The sequence below is a fragment of the Portunus trituberculatus genome, chromosome 48, assembly GCF_017591435.1.
Source record: "Portunus trituberculatus isolate SZX2019 chromosome 48, ASM1759143v1, whole genome shotgun sequence".
Taxonomy (NCBI): domain Eukaryota; kingdom Metazoa; phylum Arthropoda; class Malacostraca; order Decapoda; family Portunidae; genus Portunus; species Portunus trituberculatus.
This window is the reverse complement of record NC_059302.1, coordinates 4,408,441-4,415,924: the sequence shown is the minus strand read 5'-3', so window position 1 is coordinate 4,415,924 and position 7,484 is coordinate 4,408,441. Positions and strand designations below refer to the sequence as shown.

Genomic DNA, 7,484 nt, shown 5'->3' with positions numbered 1-7,484 from the left:
ATTCCACGATAACGATGTAGGCGTATGACGTATGGTTATACGCCAATGAAGTCTACCTTCCTACACAGGTACTGAGGCGAACCCTTCCTTTCCAAGAGTCCACCCTAGTCCCGTGGGTGTGAGGACCGTGACGATGCAACCTTGCAGTGCCTCACACGGGTCGCCATGAACAATGATCCACCACACACCACTCCGCAAATACTCGTACTGTCATGAAGTCAGCCATTTTCTCCCCTAAAGGACACCTCGTACTGCCAGTGCCTGGTGCATGGTGCTCAGCGTGCCCTTGTTCATGGCGAGTTGTCATTATAAGTCATTATAAGTATATAGGGGACCCGTACACACCACTCGCCACCAGACTCTATGAAAAGAGCTCTTATCATCCCTTCAGGGACCCAAACGGTACCATCTGGTGGACAGGTGACAATGATCTCTTGCTTATGGCGACCCCTTGCCTAGTTTGAGGCACTGCAAGTGGACAACTACTATTGAAGCTTAAGATCGCAAAGAAAAAGAAGGACCTGTTACCAGTTCTCTGCTCAGACTGGAAAACGAAGAAGAAAGGAAACACGTAAAATAGGAAGAATGTAACTAATAAATCAAATAATAACTTTTGTTGTTGTAGATCACAATATTAAGTGGATTGCATACCAAAGTAGCATCATGACACGCAGATCCCATGACAAAGTAGCACAGTCCCTCCTTCCCTCATCCCCCACATACAAAGATAATCTAGCATCTAGAGATCCTTTCTGATAACATTATTATTTACTTCAGATGGGGTGACTTAAGGAGTGCACATGGGTCATGTACTTACGATGACTTAGCCTTGTGATCATAATGAGTGAGTGAGTGAGTGAGTTGTATTCATTACAATATTGTTCTCGAAATGTACGAAGATAGGAAGCCTCCTCGTGTAACCTTTATTTCCGTATCTGAACGTACTGTGTGTGTGTGTGTGTGTGTGTGTGTGTGTGTGTGTGTGTGTGTGTGTGTGTGTGTGTGTGTGTGTGTGTGTGTGTGTTTGTGTGTGTGTGTGTGAGCATGGAGACATGTAAACAATTGTCGAAGACAAGCTCCTGCATATTCTCAAATTGCCATTGAACTACAGATCCCCAGACCGCTGTAGAGAAACGCTCGGTACATGAACACAGTAAGAGTGCTTTGGTCGGATTTGAGTGCATGGAAGGTGAAGGACGGAAGGATTTTAAATTAATGGCGCCGCAACAACGACGGTCATATGGCGCCGCTACTATAAATTAATTTCAACAAACGTGTATATAAAAAAAACTAATTAAAAGTTATTAAAAACAATACAATTAAGAATGTAAAAAATAAAAACACTATAAACCTAAATAAAACATTAAAATACATAGAGTAAAATAAAATAAAATTCACAGCTTTGGGAGAAGGCCAGCTTCTCCTAAAAATCTAAAAACGTCATGGCCCTGGGCCAGGCACTCTGGTCCAAGGACCTTTGAGATATAATAGACACCGCTATCTCTACCACGACAGCGGTAGAGGTAGCGGTGTCTTAAGTCAGTCAAACTGGGGCACTCCACTAGTAGGTGCCGCACCGTAAGCGGCACCAGGCAGTCATCACAGTAAGGTTGAGGGTCCCTGGTCAACAGGTACCTTTGTGTAAGGTACGTGTGACCTATACGCAGTCGCGCCAATAAAGTCTGTAAACGTCGATCCCGGATATGGGTGTATGACCAGTGAGGGATAGAGGATTTACCAGAGAAAAGTTGCTATACCAGGCACACCCCTCTGTCGACCCGTTGAGCCAGTCTCACTCATGCGCACTAGGGTTCACGGATTGCTAGGCAACGGAGACGCTTATTTAATCTTCCACATGTCCTGGCTGGAGTACACGAATGCATTCATATTTCTGGCAGGGCTTTCTTTGTTGCACCTACCTGGCACTCATGGCAAGATTATTAGCTGAGCCTCATAAGCTGTCACAGCACCAGCAAAACTCAATCCGGAAGGAGGACTTAATACAGAGCATATTCTATCTGCATAGGAATCTGAAGATGGGAACTATGCTCTTATAACACAGTTGACAGCTTTAACTATAGAAGTAGTCAATTTAAAGAGGCATTTACATCTCCTGATAATCATATGAATTAGCAGATGCGAGACCTTCAAAAGCATGTCACTAAGCAACAACAGTTTCTTGAAGATATTGATAGAAAAGCAAGAGAATGCAACATAGTATTACTTGGCATTCCAGAACAGCAGGAAGGACTGGAGGGCCCTAGAACGAAAGACGCCAAGATTCAAAAGATGCGGGCGTAAGAGCCTCACTACGTCTTGGCAGGAGAGCGGCGTCGACCTATCCAGGTCACGGTCGACTTGCTAGGGGTGTGCGACGCGGTGCCATACAGAACCAAGTACCTGAAGCAACCTGGCGAATCCTTCAAGCGAATTTTCATTAAGGAGGATACGCATCCTGCCGTTAGAGAAGAATAGAAACGATTGAAGGAAGAAAAACCCGAGAACATAAGAAATAACATTTACATTAACTATAAGGAGCGCCAGCTATTATTATAAAGACGACCAAGTTATTGATAAATTTAATCTGACGTGTTTTTAGAAAGACCACGACAATAGCCTGTAAGCGAAATCAAAGTGATTGCGTGGAATATTAATGGAGTGAAAACAAAGTTAGAAAAGCCTGTGGTTGAAGCATTGTTATTATTATAATATAGTTAGTGAAACGAAAACAGATCTTGGTATAATTTGCCTGGATTCATAACGTTTCAGTGTGCGCGAGCAGTGTTTCGTCTCACCGTGGCGGCACGGTTGTTATGGTGAAGAATTCCCTGGCTCGCTTCGTTACAAACGTCAACCATTGTAATGGTGATCAAGTGTGGCTCAAGATGAAATGTATCCCTAACGTATTATTTGGATCTCGTTAAATTCTTGAAGGGTTGGTCGTCTCTGAAAGGACGTAGAAAGTAGTAGGGTGGTATCATCAGCGTAAGAGTGAATAAGGCAAGAAGTTTTGTTAAGATCATTAATGAATAATAGAAAGAGAGTGGGTGATAGAACAGAACCCTGAGAAGAGCAGTGGCGGTCTACCACAGCAGCAATAAAACGGTCGGAAAGGAAACGTGAGAAAAAGTTGCAGAGAGAAGGACAGAAACCGTAGGAGGGCAGTTTGGAAATCAAAGCTTTCTGCAGACTCTATCAAACACTTTTGATATGTCTAACGTGACAGCAAAAGTTTCACCAAAATCTCTAAAAGAGGATGACACAGACTAAGTAAGGAAAGCCAGAAGATCACCAGTAAAGCGACCTTGACGGAAGCCATATTGGTGATCAGATAAAAGACTGTAAAGTGACAGACGTTTAAGAATCTTCCTATTCAGGATATATTAAAAAACTTTAGACAAGCAAGAGATTAAAGTTTTAGGACAGTAGTTCAAGGGATTAGAACGGTCACCTTTTTTAGGAACAGGCTGAATGTAGGCAAACTTCCAGCAAGAAGGTAAGGTAGAAGTCGATAGACTTAGTTGGAAGAGTTTTGCCAGGCAAGGTGCAAGCACGGAAGCATATTTTTTTAGAACAATAGGAGGGATCCCATCAGGTTCATAAGCCTTCCGAGGGTTTAGGCCAGCGAAGGCATGGAAAACATCATTAGGGAAAATTTTTATTGAAGATATAAAATAGTCAGAGGGAGGAGGAGAGAGAGGGACAAGCCCAGAATCATCCAAGGTGGAATTGTTAGCAAAGGTTTGAGAGAAGAGTTCAGCTTTAAATACAGAAGAGATGGTAGTGGTGCCATCAGGATGAAATAAAGAAGGAAGAGATGAAGAAGTAAACTTTTTGGAAATGTCAGATGCCAGAAGACTCGAGGGGAGTTTGAGTTTGAAATATTTTGACGTTTTGTATTTATGAAGGAGTGTTTGGAAATTTGAAGAACATACTTGGCATGATTCCGGGGAGAAATATAAAGTACATATGATTCAGGAGATGGAAGGTTCAAGTAACTTTGTGGGCAACCTCTCTATCATGTATATCACGCTATACATAGCACCAATGGTGCTACGTATAGCATAATCGAGAGTGTTGGGTAGCGTAGTGTTTGCAACCACCATCGGGGTACGTCGAGGTTTTCCCACATCTTGTATATTATTTTTAGTTTACGTCAATGATCTGATTAGATTGATTAAAGACAACTGTAGAGATGATGGTTTCCTGAAGCGGTTGCACGTTCTTATTATGATGGATAACACCGTACTGCTATCAACATCACGAGATAGAATGGTAAATAAATTACAGCTTATGAAAAAGTTTTGTAATGAGTACGATATGCGAATGAATAAGTCTAAGACCAAGTTTTTTTTTGTGATTCATGGTACCCCTGAGGATAACGAGGCAGTGCACATGAATGGGTTAGTGATCGAGCGGTGCACATAACATAATTATATACTTGGGGTCCATATTCACTGCTGACGGATCAGTCAGAGCTCACGCAGATGTAAAAGTGGTACAGGAAATAAATTAATTTCATTAGAAAAAATAATGACTTTCTATTTCAGATAAAAAAAAAAGAAAAAGAAAAAAGAAACGTATTCGACGCTTGCTTGATGTCATCAATATTTTACGTGTGTGAGTCCTGGCTGGATGCAGATGTAAGGCCAGTATAATTGGTCATTGAAAAATTTATATACTTCATGTAAGACTAACCACATGTATCAATGATTGCTATGTCAAGGCGGGTTATCCACCCTTGCAATCCTTAGTTAAGAGTAAACAGAGAAACTTTTTTTTCAAAGATGTGGTTGAAGAGCCAGAGAATGGAGGATGACTCGTTAACTTTAGTTATCAAAATTTCCATGGGAAACCGGTACCAGATTCTGTCATATATTGCAGAACTGTTACATATTTCGAGCAGTAACATAGATGAAGGAGTTAGAGAGAAATGAAAGAGAATATTTTATAAGTCAACCTCCTCAAAACGCGTCATGTACACACAAATAAACCCCATTTTATCTGTTCACTCCGTATACAAGTACAAGACCGACAAGTGGCGCTTACGCGGTTTCTCGTATCATCACATTCCCTTGGAGTAGAGGTAGGCAGATGGAACAGGAGAGGACGAGGAAGGTTGCCATTGGAGGAAAGACTATGTGTCTATAGTGAAATACAAACAGAGGCACATGTTGTGGAGCAGTGCACCCTCACACAACATCTGAGAGACACCCACGTTTTTTCTAATATCCCTGACTTGTTCTCCGATATATATATATATATATATATATATATATATATATATATATATATATATATATATATATATATATATATATATATATATATAATGGCAATGAAAGATGCTTTATATTATATAAAATTTTGGAGGCTTATAAGACATAAGTGTTTGTCTGCGGTGTTCAGTATCCCTAAATATGCTGTATTATATAAGTTCAGAAAATCCTCTCTGTACAATATTATGTGTTTGGATTTTGGTAGTGGATTCTTATGGCTTTTATTTTTCAAGTATGTTTTTTAAGGTTTTATGTTTCGCGTGTTTCTAAGATTTTCATATTAATTACTTAGTTTAAAGTTATATGTAATTTAGTTTTTAGATAAAGATTATATACTACCCGTTTTAATGTGTTATTGTTTTGAGTATTGGTTTTATTGTTTTTTTTTATGCAAGAAGGAAACTAGCCAAAAACGACAAAAGATTGAAAAAAAGTCCCACTTCAAATGGAAGTTCCCTAAGAGATTGGGAAATAATTAGCCGAAAGACAGGGACAAATGTCTTGAAACCTCCCTCTTAAAATGAAATACAGAAACAAGCAGGGAGTTCCAGAGTTTACCAGAAAAAGGATAAGGATTGAAAATACTGGTTAACTCTTGTTGTGTTAGACAGTTTGACAGAATAGGGATGAGAAGAAGAAGAAGAAAGCCTTGTGCAGCGAGGCCGCAGGAGGCGGGAAGACATGCAGTTATCAAGATCAGTAGAGCAAGTTAGCATGAAAATAGCGTTAAAAGATAGAAAGGTGCAACATTTCGGCGGTGAGAAAGAGGCTGAAGACAGTCAGTCAGAGGAAGGGAGTTGATGAGACGAAAAGCTTTTGATTCCACCCTATCTGATAAAACTGCATGAAAGTGTTGCTTTGGCAAATATTTTAGTTTTGTCTCGGAAATTTTGGGTTTGTCTTTGTGTTATGGAGCAATTTTAAAATAATGGAAATTTGATTGTCATTGAGCATGCATATTTGCTGGATTTCCAAATTAGACTGTTTATTTTTACTGGATCATATATTTTCTTATTTGTACTTATATGACTACATTTGTGTTGTTGTGGTCGATAAAACTATTGCATAATTGAAGTGTGTGTGTGTGTGTGTGTGTGTGTGTGTGTGTGTGTGTGTGTGTGTGTGTGTGTGTGTGTGTGTGTGTGTGTGTGCGCGTGTGCGTGTGCGTTTGTGTGTGTGTGTATTTACCTAGTTGTATTTACATAGTTCTATTGTACAGGGTTCGAGTGGGGATCATAGTGTCCTGTCTCCATATTTCCATTTAACTCATTTTTCTTTAAAGCTATGCACCTTATGAGCTGCAAAAACTTCATCATGTAAAGCATTCCACTTTTCCACCATTCTATGTGGAAAACTGTACTTTCCAATACCCTTCACACACCGCCTCTTCCTGATTCTCTTTGCATGTCTTCTTGTCCTTCCAGCTTCTTCTGTCACCAGCACCAAGTCTTGCTTGTCTATCTTTCCAATGCCGTTAATTGTGTGTGTGTGTGTGTGTGTGTGTGTGTGTGTGTGTGTGTGTGTGTGTGTGTGTGTGTGTGTGTGTGTGTGTGTGTGTGTAATTCACCAATCACCACCACCACGGTCGCCTGCTGGTCACCCAGCCAGTCTTTCCCATTACGGAGCGAGCTCAGAGCTCATAGACCGATCTTCGGGTAGGACTGAGACCACATCACACACAACACACACCGAGAAAGCGAGGCCACAACCCCTCGAGTTACATCCCGTACCTATTTACTGCTAGGTGAACAGGGGGTACACATTAAGAGGCTTACCCATTTGCCTCGCCGCGCCGGGACTCGAACCCGGCCCTCTCGATTGTCTGTCGAGCGTACTAACCACTACACTACGCGGTGTGTGTGTGTGTGTGTGTGTGTGTGTGTGTGTGTGTGTGTGTGTGTGTGTGTGTGTGAGAGAGAGAGAGAGAGAGAGAGAGAGCGCGGAAATCCACTGTCTGTCTATCTGTCTGTGTTTACATAACCTCTTTTCATTTTTATAAATTTTTTTTCATTTTTCCCACCTTCATTGAAGCATACTTCCAGGTATCATTTCTACTTCAGTTATTAACTTTTTTTTCACTGACTTATAAAGTATATTCACTGTTAGATTACATTTTTTCCCATGATAGGACTAATTAGAGAACTAGCAAAGCTGTGTGTGCATGAAGGGAGGGATGCTTCTCTTTTATTTAATCATGTTTTCTTC

At 40.7% G+C, this 7,484-nt stretch overlaps 1 non-coding gene across 1 annotated transcript; it reads right to left on the bottom strand.

Annotated features, from left to right (window-relative positions):
- Positions 1-7,063: 7,063 nt before the first annotated feature.
- Positions 7,064-7,135, bottom strand: Trnav-gac. The gene has a single exon. It is a non-coding gene; the product is annotated as a tRNA-Val (tRNA).
- Positions 7,136-7,484: the final 349 nt, after the last annotated feature.